Source organism: Diadema antillarum, unplaced genomic scaffold (genome assembly GCF_040938485.1).
Source record: "Diadema antillarum isolate AM-2024a unplaced genomic scaffold, OU_Dant_1.0 seq00001939_RagTag, whole genome shotgun sequence".
NCBI classification, from domain to species: domain Eukaryota; kingdom Metazoa; phylum Echinodermata; class Echinoidea; order Diadematoida; family Diadematidae; genus Diadema; species Diadema antillarum.
The window spans coordinates 23,192-38,623 of NW_027272599.1; the positions used below are offsets into that span (position 1 = coordinate 23,192).

At 40.7% G+C, this 15,432-nt stretch overlaps 1 pseudogene; it reads right to left on the reverse strand.

The window, feature by feature from the left end:
* LOC139713275 (kinase suppressor of Ras 2-like) overlaps nt 1-15,432 on the reverse strand; it is a 97,248-nt pseudogene that overhangs the window by 22,402 nt on the left and 59,414 nt on the right.

The window sequence follows — 15,432 nt, forward strand, 5'->3', positions numbered from 1 at the left end:
TTAACATTGGGCTCTAAAAGTTTGTTGACCCCTGCTTGTGACCTTTGACCTTGAGGTGATCATCCACTCCCCACGGGACATCTACCATCCAAGTTTAGTCACAAATGGAGTTATGGATCAAAAGTTATGACCCATAATAGAAACGCGCCATAAAAACTTAACATTGGGCTCTTAAAGTTCGTTGACCCCTGCTTGTGACCTTTGACCTTGAGCTGATCATCCACTCCCCAAGGGACATCTACCATCCAAGTTTAGTCACAAATGGAGTTATGGATCAAAAGTTATGACCATAATAGAAATGCGCCATAAAAACTTAACATTGGGCTCTAAAAGTTCGTTGACCCCTGCCTGTGAGCTTTGACCTTGAGGTGACCTTCATATATGGTAAAATGTAAAACTTTGTATGACCCCTCTTCCTTCAAAGTTTGATTGCAATTGAAGCCCAGAGTAAAGAGTTATTGAAGTTTTTGTAGCGTTATGGACGGACGACGGACGGACGGACGACGGACAGACGGACGACGGACGGACAGACGCCGCAGGCGATCCCTTAGTCTCCCCACACCTCCGGTGGGCTCGACAAAAATAGCATCAAAAGAATGTTTGACCTTTGACCCTAATTAATTGTATGGTCATACTGTAATCAGATAAGAAAGATATGTGTATAGGGCGCGATATGACATGCATTTCCAAAGGTAAAGGTTAAAATATGGTAAAATATAAGGATAGATATTTTTGACCTTCTATCCTAATTTTCAGACAAGATCACATCTGATCAAGAAATGATCCATGTAACATGGTCAATATGTGGGTAAAATATGGGGGCTATAGGGTATGTATTAATCAACATACAGAATGAAGTATTTTGAATTTTGAACCTAATCTGCTCATCCAAGATGGCGTCTGACCAAGAAGTTGTTATCAATATGAAATGATCCTTGTACAGTAACAAGTTCTACACTTAATGATGCATATTTCACAGAACTATTAAACCGTTAAATGTATTTCAGTACACATACAAACACAACACATACAAATACTTAAGGGTAACATCACAAACATCTTGTTGTCTTTTTTGACCTCGATCAACACATTCTTGCTGTGATTATGGTAAAAACTCTATATTTTCAACCAATAAAAAACTTATATTTCAACCACTAGAAGGTAAGCAACAGCCGCATTTCAAGCCCATGTCACATCCATCAATTATCCCCTATCCTGAACTTTGCAATAATTCTTGAACATAGGGATGCATTGTTTACCATCAGGAGCATTGCTAGCAAGGAGAAGAAGTAGAATGAAAAACGGATGCGGGTCCACTTACGATTTGCCCCATTATGAATAAACCTACAAACATTTTGATGAAAGTATAGGTATACTCGCAATTCCTTTCACATTCTATGTAGACAACTTTGTTCCTAATCTTTACTCAGTTTTCAATTACAGATTCTCATAAAACAGAAAAAGTACTATGTTTATGTTACATAAATTTTTCCTTTAAGTATGTGAAAAAAAAATCTTCACCAATCAAATTGTTTTATGGATGTTGCCAAGGCAACCCCCCCCCCAACACACACACACACACACACACATACATAAACACATATTACAAGGGATTGTGGAGGATACTTTACTTGCAATCCTTGCACCGGTAGCCCTGGAGGATGATCTTCTCGTGGCAGTAGTCGCAGTTCTGCGTCTTCATCATGGGTTTCTTGCTGAACCTATGAGGGCGCAATGACCATCTGTTTGCATGAATTCGCAGGGAAAATGTTCGGGGAATTTCGAGGGGGAAGGGACGAGGGTGAGGGGGGCAGAGATGGGAGTATGATGGTGTTGGCGGTGATGGTGAAGTATTTTACCCCATTCAAGATTTGTTTTTGAAACCATTTTTTTTTTTTTTTTTTTTTTTTTTTGTTATTTGCAGTCATAAAAACGTAGCAAGAGAAGGTACGAGTGAGGTGCACATTTTGGGATCATTGAATAACATGACACAGTATGACAGATTTTACAAGAGTTGGATGTAAAAGTGAGGAAAATGATTGTAAAAAAAAAATGATTACACAAAATCCCAACACATCCATGTTAGACACAAATTGATTGATGGTCAAGTAAGGAAATTTCGATGTCAAGATCGCAAACGAGAATGAGAGGAAAATAAACCTCTAAGCATATTATGACCATTCAGTGGTTAGTGTTGAGTTGCATTCCGTCATGAGTGGTTAAAAAGGGATTATTGATGACAGAGAGGAATGGTTGCAGATTTGATTAGAGCAAGGAAATGGTGTTGAATTCCATGTTAGATGTTATCGAAGCCAGGAATCGGTTGTTAATGGAGGTTTGCCGGATTAATAATAAGAAATGTATTACAATGGTTAAAGGGAGGGACAGAATTTCCATGTTGAAAAGAAAGTTGAAAGACATAGCGGATCGAGAATGTATGAAATGGAAAATGGAGCGACATGTATGTTGAGCAGGATGGGTTTGTTCATTGATTGGATGCATTGATCGGGCAAAGGAAGGAGGGGGGAGGGGGGTGGGGGACAGAAAGAAAAGGCGGGATGGGGTGGGGAGAGAAAAGGGGGAAGAGAGAGAGAGGGTGTTTTGTGTTAGCCGATGAGATGCAAGCCCAAAACAATAACGTTCATGGCTGGTAGTGCAAACAAACTAAAAATAAAGAGATTAATGATCGTAAGTAATGTACTGAACGCCTGGCTGAAGTGACGTAAAATGACTCTATCCTAAAAATGACTCACTGCAATGACAGTTTACACTGGAGAACTTAATGATGCTCTCAATACATGTCCATAATGAGTTTAGGAAATCTTGCGCATGAAACAAAGAAATGTAATGTATTCATGTTCACAGCACATGATAAGCTTAAGAGGGTATAACAAAGTTTGCATTTATGCATATATACATCTATATATAATTTCAGAGCAATTTTGACGATGAACTTTGTCTGAATGAAATGTGATTAACACTCTCAATGCTTTGTCGAAAATTGAATGAATGTGCTGTGTAGAAAGACTTAACAAGTCATGACTGTTTCAAATGGAACTCATACCATGCTTTCATACGGGTGGAATCCATGTCATCAACACAATGTAACACACCATGTTTGCAAAATAAATAGTCATGCAGATGCAGGTTAGAGCATTTCATCTTTTCTTTTCCACGCCCAGTGTCTTGAAGGACACACCTAAAATGGAGCAAGTTGTACCTTGATAGTTTCAAAGTGCTTTGGAACACATACAGAGATTAATTTTCACCGTCTTACACACCATAATGTTTCAAATCTCACAAAAGAGATTACACTTTTTTCAACATCTGGCCCTCAGACCTACATGCATTTGTCTCTTTTCATCAACTCTTCATCATTGTCATTTCCTTCAAACCACAGCAATTTACTCTCTAACTTTGCCAGTCGGAGATCTGTTTTCATAAAGATGTTTGCAATTCTCGGTATCGCCAATACCTAGGTGCCATGCGCAGCGCAGCATTTTAGATGCATTATGGGATAGCTCACGGGACAAACTTCCCCCGGTTTTGGCTGCACATGCACTCAGATCATGCTCTGTCTTTATCCAGAGGTGTACTTTGCTGAAGATTTCTTCACTTTCCATCATGTGACCAGCACATTGAAGCCTTGCAGTAGTGAACAATTACTCTATTGACCGCAAATAAGTAAAACTTAGAAACTTTCAACTCTTTTAAGCTGAATTATAGCCAAGAAAAAAAGAAGTAACAATGGAAAAGCAGACAAATAACTCCATTGAATCTATGGGAACTGTGACTTGCGTGAGACAACTGGAAGCAAGCAAGGGCACTGAGGAATCTCACAGTGCATCTGTGACAGAGCTCTTCAGTGTGCGCAGAAATTTTCTGCGCATTGGCGATACCGGGAATTACTGTAAGCTGTAATAACTGCAGTTTAACCATGGCAGCAGCCACAAAGCAGACCAATCACCTGGCAGTATTTAGGTTGTTGACATGACAACCTGCAGTTCTTGCAGCTTGCAATGATTGGAAACCACCACAAGTTAATGGGCACCTGCTGTCTTGATTTAATGATTGCAGTCGAGAACAATTTTGGCATTAGGGTAAATTCAAAAATATATCTTTTATGACTGGGATAACTAACTTCCATTTGGATGATTGAGTCATAAAACTGCAACAGTGGCTGGCTAAGATGCACCATCTTGTCTCTGAATGAATTTTGGCAAAGCTCTTTTTTTGTGTGGTTGAATAGACATGGCTGCAGTTTTTTTTTTTTTATTGTGAAATATTTTGCTCTATACATATGCGACAGTGACAGTTATGTATAATCATTTTACAGAACTGTCAAAGCAACTTTAAGCATAATACTGCGAATAATTCCTTTTGTCCCACATGAAAATAAGATGGAAATTACCTCACAACTTTAAGCATAGCTTCTATTGCCTTGCATAACTGATATAACTATAACTGTTTGACATAACACGTCAAACTGCATTTACGGGCCATTGCAAACCATTGCAAAAAAAAGCCCAATATGCACTTTCATCGAACACAGGAGTCGTGAAATGTACAAAAGCTCGTTTCTAACATCACGTTTTGCTGTGAGATTATATTGTGAATAGGATGCAAGCATTAAGGCTAATTAGAGCAAGTCTTTCTCTACTCATTATGGCAGGAATTTCAGAAAGAAGAAATATGCATTCGGCTTTGAATAGTAAACATTGATCACTTGAAGAATGCAGCGCATCTTGGGTTGGTGAGTGATTTTTGTTTTTCTTGCAAAGAGACATGGCATCACAAATTTTTATGTGTTTCCCCTTTATCAAACCTGACTAAAGTTTCCTAAATCTATGACTACAATATTCCGATAGTTAGTTGTGAGTGTACTGGGTGGCGGCTTGCAAGGCAGTTGGAAGATTCTAGTTTGCACTGAATCATTTCGAGGGTAGATTAGACTTCAGAAAATGTAACAATTGATTTATTACCAGCCTAAATCCTAAATTGCATAAAAAGTGAGCATTCACTGTGCACTTCAGTAACTACAGTGACCATAGCAGCAATCAAAAAGACTCTGAACTGATTGGCCGCCACCTAGCTGTTGCCATGGAAACTGTCTTTACCTGCACCAACGTCAAATCGCAAGTGCGGTAAAGAGCTCGACGGATCTTATACCTAGATAATGACAGGAATGTGCGGTGACACATATTGCACAAATTACGGGGAGACATTATTTGGAGGAGATTGACCGACAATAATTGCAGAAAATTGCTGAAATTGGCTAGGATGCTGAACAAGCAAGATCTGAAGGTCTTCACACGAGAGATACAAAGATATCCTTCAGCTCACTGATGTTGAGAAAAGTTTTGCCACAAAAAGGGTCTTGATACTTTACTGCACATTTCGGGGCCCTTTGGACTACAAGATAATCTGTATGGTTGCAATTTAAGTCAATTCTCTCTCCAATAACCCTAACACTTTGTGTGTCTTCACAATATATCTTTGCAACGGCTTCACACTGTGAGCACACATGGCCAAGGCACGATAGAGGTTATTTCAGATTATTTGCATCAAAAGGCTCCTCTTCCATTATTTGTAACACATATTTGCACACTGTCATTCACGTGAATCCCTGTCATGACAGACCACCCCCCCCCCACCCCTTGAGGGCGCCAGAACGAACCTGTGCTTTATTGCATGTAGCATGTTGGTCCGATGAGGCGTTCGTGGAGACTTGGGCTGAAGCATTTTACCTACGAAGCAGCAAACAAGAAACAAAGAGGAAAGATATAAAGGAGCGGCAAGCATCATACACAATTTATTGAGGTTTGCTTTAAATGTTCATAAACCATATTCATGGCTAATATTCAGTCCACGGACTATAACATGCTCGATATAGGCATGCTTTCCACATATCAGCTATATTCATTATTGAATGTCAGTTGCCACATACTGGGTTCCACTATGTGCATTTATGCAGTCAAAATTTGTGCAACCCATGGACTAAATTTAAACTACCTTGGTGAATTCTGGCTGAAATGTTACAAGAACTTGAATTTGACTCCAGGTTACACACTATATCTTCTTTTTTTAATTTCATCACATTTCTACTTTTGTAAGTGAGCATTTCCAATGGAAAGGAATGTCATAAACATTCAGCATTTCTTAAGGGCAGCTTTCTACAGAATAATCATTGCCTATATTACCACCATCTACATTTCCATGACCCTTCAAAGGTTACCTCATAAAAACTCATCAAGCTCTGTTCAAAACATGCCAGTACATTGCAGCATGTTTATTCATTCATGTACTTATCTGTTTATTTGACAGGCATGCACGTATGTCTTACGCATATACATGTAAATAAAGAAACTCAGGACGAGTACAACTCAAGTACTCTATTCGTGATCCTTAGATCAATACACATTATTTGATGAGTTACACTACTACTGTAAAACCAATAAACCAGAAATTTTTGCATGCATGAAACCTTTACAAATTATCTACGAGGACCCAAGACTCACCACCTCCCCCCCCCCCCAAAAAAAAAAATGCAAACAACAGTTTCATGTTGCGAAAAAGGCCTTTGGCTCCAACTTGCAAAAATTTCATGTGACAAATGTTTCTTGCTTGACAATACAAGAATATGTCAAGACTAAGTTGCATCATGGAGATTGCACTGTCTTTGACTAACACCCCGTTTATACTACGGAAAAAGGGGGTTCTGAAGCCTCCTATAGCAGCCTCGAGCAGCCTTTCATCTCAGTATAAACAGACAGAATTCAGAAAAGGAGATCCCATCAGGTCAGGTTCTGAAACCACCTACAGGGGCTGGTTTCAGAGGCTGCTATAGCAGCCTTTGCTGTAGTATAAACGCTAGGGGGTTCGAGAAGCTGCTTTTTGGCTGACCCGGAGGTAATTGCTGAAGGTCATCGCCTGCTTACATAAGCAACTCAGCTGTCTCGACCAATCCCCGCTGAAGAAAGCCTTTCAACTTGCACACTTTCACTCAAAAGCCTGCGCCATGTATCAAAGGGGAGGAGCAGGTTGGGCCTGCTAGGGCCTGCTAAGGTATGCTTTTGGCGAGCAGTATAAACAGACAAGAGGCTGATTTTTAGAGTGGGCTTTCGAATCTCCTTGAGGAGGCTTTGAAACCCGCTAGCAGTATAAGCGGGGTAGATGTTGCCACCACACTAACTTCTCTGATTCGAGTCAATGTCCGTTAATGCTCCCATGGATGCGGTTATTGAAGTGACGTTCCTCGACGGTGAAGGGAGATTCGAACTGCGGTCGTCGGAGTAGCGGCGTAGTCCTGGGTCGCGACCTCTGTGTGGCAGTCTACTTAATCTGTGGCCCGTCAAAAAAGAAATCAAAAGGAGATGTGAGAAAGAGAAGTGATGCTTCTGCACGAAAACATATCACCGATGGAGTGGAGTAAGTGGTAAGAAGTACTGTATACCTTTTTCAATATCACTGCCCGCATCTTCTGGTGTGCATACTAAATCAACTACTGGGAAGGTAAAGAAAAATATTCTGTAGGAATCATTCTGGTAGAGCACGACCCAAAAGATTCAGCATATGTCTGATAACACTTCTCTTTCTTATTCTCGGCATTGACACCTGAATTAATGATGCTTGCACATTACACAAGTATGTTTATCTGAGGAAGAGAGGTTTGCGGTTTAAACCGTGTGTATCCGTTAAAGCCAAAACATAGTTCTGGTACGCCTGCAAAAGTTGTCAAATTTCACTCCCAAATGTGTACGTATGCCTGAGAAATGTGTGGAATAATGCCCTCCCACTGTCTTTGAAGTTGTCGTTGCTGTATATCAAGCGTCTTTGATTGTCTTTTCAGTATGGCGATCACAAACTGCGTGTAAATTGTCTGAAATAGGGCTGAGTTTTCCCTGAGACCGAGTTAGTCTGGATCCTTCTGGAATAAAAGTTAGTAAACTGACTATTATTTTTTATCTCGAAATACTCCAAAACGACTCATCATCCCAGCAATTCGCGTCAGCCAGATAAGTTTCTTGGTAGACTCTTTCGATATATTGCAAGCAAATATGAAATGGTGCTAGACGGGTTTTCAAACCCGTACCAAAACTATGTTTTCACTTTAAGGACGGTTGTTTGGTGAATGAACTTAATAAGAGGAGAGTGGAGGAGGGAAGTGACATAGGAAAAGTGTAAGGAAGGCATACAGTGACAGCCGACAGGCATCTCTATGGAGATATGCATTCATCAATTCTCTGTCATCTATATAGAAATACATTATGTAAACTGGTGAAAAATACAAAGGGCTGTGGCAACCTACGTAGCTGATTCGCCTGGATTGGGTCGAAGTGTTAGGGAGTCCGCCGCCGATATCCACGGTCCAGAGTGCTGGACCGGCAGGGGCAGGTTGTTGAGCTTCTTGTTGGGTGGGGGCGTGCCCTTTGGCCGCACCCTCTTGGAGGTGGGGGTGTGTGGGGGCGTGGGCATGGGGATGATGGGGAAGACCTGCTGGTCGGGTGGGGGCGTGGTGACGGGCACCGCCGCCGCGGTGGCATCCCAGGACGTCTCCGAGTTGACGGAGCTGATGGAGGGGCGCTTCTGCTCCGGACTGCTGCTCTCTGAGATGGTGGAGTTTGATGGGGAGCCCCCCTGGACCTCCGGCGGCCCGGTGGTCTCCGTCGCTGGCAGCTCCGCCCTGGACACCTCGGTCCTCAGTGGCTCCACCCTTGGCGCCTCTCCTGCCTGGTCTGTTGGACTCGTCACGCCATCCTCCTGGGCCCTTTCCTTGGCTGCACAGCGACAGGAAACATGCATACCCAACATGCAAGATTACTCAGTGGTGAATGTAAAGATACAACAATTGCAGAGCGTAACCAGAAGGAGAAAGATTTTACTCCACAAATTCATTGACTTCATCAATGCATTCAGAGCAGCTCTCACTAAGAGATGCACTGGACTTGAATTGTTCATGTTAAACTTGATATTCTGCTGACATATTTGGAATTTATAAGTGCATGTGAACAACGAAAAATGCACTGAACTAAATACAAATCTTTTCACAGGGACTGGCAAAAGTTTTGTATTACATGTATATGTAATATCTAGGTTTCCTTATGATAAATTGAAAATGTATGCTTCAATGACATTTCACCACTCACACAATTGCTCTGTCAATCACAAAAAAGCGTCTCTTGGCCAGCCGACATTCACATATCAAAATCGGGGAGCTTCCAATGGCCAATCAGGGAGGTTCTCAAGCATTTCATGCATTTTAGCAGGCAATAAGATCTCCCACATCAGAGAGGCTTTCATCTTCCAATGTCAGGACAAAGAGAGAGGCTTTTATATAGAATACTGTATAAGCTGTTATTTTCGTAAGGGCTTAATTTTCGCGAATTTCACGAATCACAGTTGGATCGCGAATTTAACATCATGCGAAAATGTCTCCTTATGCTAGGGCAATAGCACATTTACCCATAGCACCTGCGTTAATTCGCAAAAACATCTTGCGAAAATGTCTATGACCTCTCCATTTGCGAAAATATCTGCACGCAAAAATAACAGCATATACAGTACCCTTGCCAAGACCAGTAAGTATTTAAGGACGTTCCTCAGTTGAGTTTGTGCGCATCCTAGCTGCGCAGGTTGGCAGTGACGTAACAAAGAGCGTAGAAGCGCACACACGAGTGATGAGCTGAGCTAGCTGAGCTGAGCAGCTGCTACTGTAGTAATTCGAGCTAGAGTGTGGTACGTTCGGATACCCGACGGCTCCCCACCGCGGCCGCGCTGGGCGGCCTCGCTCGGCTCGCGTGCCGACTGTACGCGTTACAATCTGTACGTACTACGCAAAGTTCAGTGGTCCGAGCCGCATACTGTAAAACGAGGAATGTTCGCATGCATTTTAATTTCGCGAATTTCGCGAGTGCCAAGATTCGCGAAATTAAAATGCACGCGAAATTTCTTGTCTACACTATATGCATTGAACGCCAGTGACAAATCGCGAAAATTTCATGCCACGAAAAAGGCCGTCGGCTCCAATTCGCGAAAATTTTGTGCCGCGAATATATCATGTTTTACAGTATACATGGTCATGGTAGCACAACACTGATCGACGGAATCAGGAAGCTTGGAAGTGGAACCGAGCTGTTTCCATTTTCAATCCATAGATCTGTTTTGTGACGTGCAGTTCATTATCTGTTCATTAACATGGTCAAATCGAGTGCTAAGGTACCTAGGGCCTATAGGCCCTAATCGGGGACTACTAGTCTACTAAACTAGGTGTTAAACAACAACAACAACAACAAAAACCCAACAAAACAACAACAAAACAAACATATGATGCAAATTTCATCTTTAGGTCTAACAACTAAATCAATCTGAATATCTCTGTTAAAATTTAAATGAGATCTTAACTTGTCATTACTAGTACAAAATATTGTGTTTTTTTTTTTAATTTTTGGTTACAAAATATTAAGGTCACGAAAGTATTACCAAATATGTATTTATCACTTTCACCATTCAGATATTAATTTTTGATTACCAAATCTGGTGTAACAAAAGGAGAATCAAAGATTTTAATTTTTTTCCGGGGGGGTACTCACGGTACATATCCATAGTTCACAACACGCACTTTACCAACCACTGCAACAACCAACACATAACACATGCAATCTACAATCAACATCATTATATTAAGATTTGTTTTTCCTTTGGAGGACCGTCAGACTAATGTCGCATGGGGGCGCTGCTAGCACAAAAACGAGCACATGAACCCTCACTTTTTATTGTTTTTCTGGAATTAGTAAGCCTCCTTCTACAATTTGGTCAAGTTTCGTAAAAATGACATGGGTTTTGAATGTACTTTTATGAACCATGTCCTTTTGCTCACCCCTAACAGAAAATGTCGATGAGAAGGATTTGAGAGATTTCGGTGTTTTCTGCCGCGTGAGGGCACTGCTTGCTCAAGAATGAGAGTGTAAACCCTAACTTTAAAACCTCATCCTCGTTTTGGGTACCCTTTTCTGCAATTCTTGGAAATTTGGAGAAAATAACGTGGATTTTGAAAGAATTATGGGGATTTAAGTTTGTCATTGCAGATTTTGTTGCCAATCATGGTCTTGATCCTGTAACGCTATCATTTTGGTACAGGACGGTAGATTAGTCATATTCTTCAAAGTCCCGTAGAAGAAAAACAAGCACATGAACCTATGGTTTTATTTACATATTTGGGCTTCGGATGGGTCAAAGTTACGGTATGGAAAGTTTGAAGAAAATGACATGGACTTCAATTTATCTGAGGAATGTCCTTAAGGGAGCATTTTGCAGTATCAAGGAGACTTTCTACTCTTTTTTCTTCTGATGAGATTCCCGCCACCCGTGCCTAAAATGGAGACTGACCTCTTGAGCTGTTGTAGACCTTGCAGAGGTTCTTGAGAGACTCCCAGTGTCTGGCGATCTCCTTCTCCCCGCAGCCACAGCTCCTCATCGCCGACCTCACCTCCGACTCCACCATCTTCATCGCGGTGCCCAGGCTCTTCAGCCGAACCAGCAGCATCTGGAATGGATGGACGCATGGGAGGAAATTGTTGAAAAAATAATACATCAAATCGAGAGTGTCACATTCACATGTAACATGTGACACACGTAATTGTCATGACTGCGAATCATAGCAACCGTTTGAGAGAAACATAGTAGAGGTCACTGAGGCCACTACAGACAGTTGGCCACTAGAGACAGGACTGCATCGAAAGCATCAGCACTCTAACCATTACAATCATCACATCTGCATCACACATGTATGTGCGTATAGCAGCTGTTTGGGGAAACAAAAATTATGACCTTCGTAGAGAAGTGGCCACTACAGACAGACTCTTGTTGAAAGGACCATTCCAGATCATTCTTACTGGCAAAACAGTGAAAATTTTGATCAAATTCAGAAACAAATTTGAGAAGTTATGAAATTCTTGTTCTTGAACAGCTGACCTGAATATATATCCCGAGTATTAAAGTTGATGAAGTCTTTACCTAACATTTTTTCATAGATCGTTTCAATGCAAAAATTCTTCTTTTTTTTTCTAGCACAGTCATATAAGCATATCATGGCCACTATTGAAGGGTAATGAGAAGAATGGCCTTCATAGACAGGTGGCCACTATGACAGAATAGACTGAAACCACATATCATCAGTATTTAATAACCACCTCAGACCTGTCTGCTATAAACATATGAATGCAAAGGGTCTTTGATACACTTTACTAATCACCATACCTCAAAACTAACACATTTTTGCTTTCTTCTTCAAATCCCGGCCGACATTTCAATAATTGCCCCTTGAGACAGAAGGATGTTTCTTGAGATTTTGGAATCACCAGCATAGAGAAGAGTATCAAGGTAACTCAGTACGTCAGCAGATGGGGCTTAAAGGTGCTGTTTACCATTGGGAGCAGTGATTTAAAAAACGTTCGAGTTATCACATTTGATGCATATGTGTAGGTCAGTTGTATCAAAAAGACATCCTACCGTATAAAAAATTTGCAATAAATGCCAAAATATTAGGAGATATCACTATATTTCTCAATAAACCATAACTGTAGACAGTTTATTCCAGAAACAGTGTTATTATAACTATTGTTAACATTTTGTATATTAAACCATACCTATCATTGATTATACTGATTTTACATTGGTTGTTTCTATCCCTAACTAGCATTTTAGAACTATTTTGAAGCACTAAAGCTGGGTTTTTGTTTCATCCGCAAATTGTAAATAATGCCTTTAACCTGAAATGCCTGAACACTACACACAGTTACTGACATGGATTTAGATTTAGTACAGAGAACTAGTTATAGGATTCATTGTGGCTATATTATTGAAAAGAGGATAACATTTAATGATAATAATGATGATGATGGTCCTGATAATGATAACAATAACAATGATAATAACAGCAGAATCATTGTTATTTTTATTAACCTACAACTGCAAGAACTATATGAAACAAATGATTTTATATACAATCTTGGAATGCATAGATAACACAGAATTGTGTGCAACAGGGAATATTTTCTCCATGGGCTGAGGAAACATAGAATATCATGATAAAACAATACTGGGGAATAAGAACCAACAGCCTGGCTGCCAAGACTACCACTGTACATCTCCTCAACAACTATAGTACTGGTGCACAGTTTCAGAGCCCCACCGATGAATCTAGGTTACGGTCAAAGTTGACAGAGGACGTTGCCCTAGGTCAACTTCGCTGAGTCATCACGGCCGGTAAGCCCCCCTGTACTCTATGTAGGCATAGATCTAGCTCTCCTGACACTGACGAATCGCAGGCGGCCATTTACGTCCCTCCTCCTCCTCCTCCTCTCTCACTCAGAGAATGAAATATAACCTGTGAAATCATATCTGGCACATACCGCATCGCCTGATGCTGATAGAGGTCAAGCTAAATCTGTGTGGGTACACGCAAACTCTCGATTCTCCTCCCAACGAATAAAGTGTGGCTTTCTGAAATAAAAAAAGGAGTTATCCTATCTGTGAATTATCTGGAAATGCACCAATAAAAACAACTCTCATCTCTATAACTCTCACATCAATTCTGGCAAATTTTACAATTTTCATATAACACAGTCTCCCATATTCAGCAAATCATTGACATGGTATCATACCATATGCACTGCAATGTACTTCAATGCACAAATTCCTTTCACGTGATGAAATGTAACAGAGAACAGAATTTACAGCATGTTAACTGCATACCACACATTCTCCAGAAAAGCTCAAGAGATTACCGGTATGCACATTTGAAATGTACATTGAACTGGTCAATAATTGCAGATGGGCATTCGTTCATTCGAGCACAGTATGAAATGCCTAACTTTTCAACACTGATAGTCCATACATAAACTACTCATCATCCTTGCTAAATAAGATTTTTAATATAGGCCTACTTCACTTTGGCAGAATATGCATAAACTCTCCCTATAAAATCATATGAGGCACATTAATTTGCATCATGTAACATTGCCAAGGAAATATTATAACTTCTAAATCTGAACTATTGTAATTACAGAAAAAGATGTGTAATGGTAGACAAAAAGTATGTCAAAAGCCAATGTGGCTGCTTATAAAGTGATTTCCACAGTGTGTTTGAGCGAGAGAAAAAAAGAATGGATAGTGCTGCAGCGAGGGACCGTGTCAGAAGGGTTCTCACACACTCTGTCCTTGCACACGCCGAATTTAGACGCCTGGTATTTCCTACACGTCGAGGGACCACTGTCAGTTTCAGTAAAAGTGGCCTTCTCTGACGTCTTCCTGATAAAGACTCGTGTGTGGCATGGGCTTGTCAAGGGCACGTTCACACCATGGCAGGGCAAAGCAAGCACGGTTACATGCACCTGGCTGGAGAATGGAAGGGGCTATTCACACTGGTCTTCTCATTCGCACTGCCCTGGCGAGTACGTTCCCGTCTCTGTGTATGCTGCCAATTACTGCGCAGAAGATACCCAACAAAACAAGGTCTGATTAGCTCTAATGCCGTCGGTAAGCAGTGTAGCTGATTGATTGCATTTGCTATTTTACTTCCAATCAGTGGCTAATTGTTCCTGAAGTGGGTGAGGTAATGTCATTAGATTACATACCCTATTTTCGGGGAGGGGGGGGGGAAGGAGTTGAGGTAAATAATGCACAGTAAACTACCTACTTTACATGTAGGGTCCTATCTTTAGATTACAAAATGTATTTGTGGAAGACCTATGTCTATACATTTGTTAATGGTTGATGTTGAAAGTTCCATACATCTTGAAATTGATTGCTTGGACAATCTAGAATCATACAGCAATGATTTATTTAAAAAAAATAAAGTTGGTATATTGGGCCTATATAAATTGACTCCTTTTACTGTGTGATAACATATTTCAGTGAAGCTATTATCACTTTTTTTTTCCTTTTCATGAGATTTTGAAGCCACAACCTCCTGTTGTATGGTGTATATCTCATTTTAGGAATAAAAGACAATAAATGTGGAGTAGAATTTTCAAAATCATCTTCAACATCTTATTCTTGAACTATGTACTCCTTCAAAGCACAATATCTTGTGAGGTCAGTAAAAATGTGTGGACTCTGGACAGTGTGTACAATGCTACTGTGCCAAGCCACACTCATAAGCACTCAAAATGGTAAGAAAGAAGGAGGATGGGGGGATTGAAAGTAATATTTATCATACTGACCCCCTGTTGGCATAGAAACCTGACTACTGACTGCAATATATTGAATTTGACTGTACCACTTTTTTTCTGGGAACAGACTCATATGTTAATGTAAAAATTTCATCCACTCACCCTTCCCTATCAAACTATGTCAGTGAACTCCATCAATTTCACCCCACCCCCTCCCCATCCTCCACCTACCCCATTGCCCTCAGATTTGTCACACAGCCTT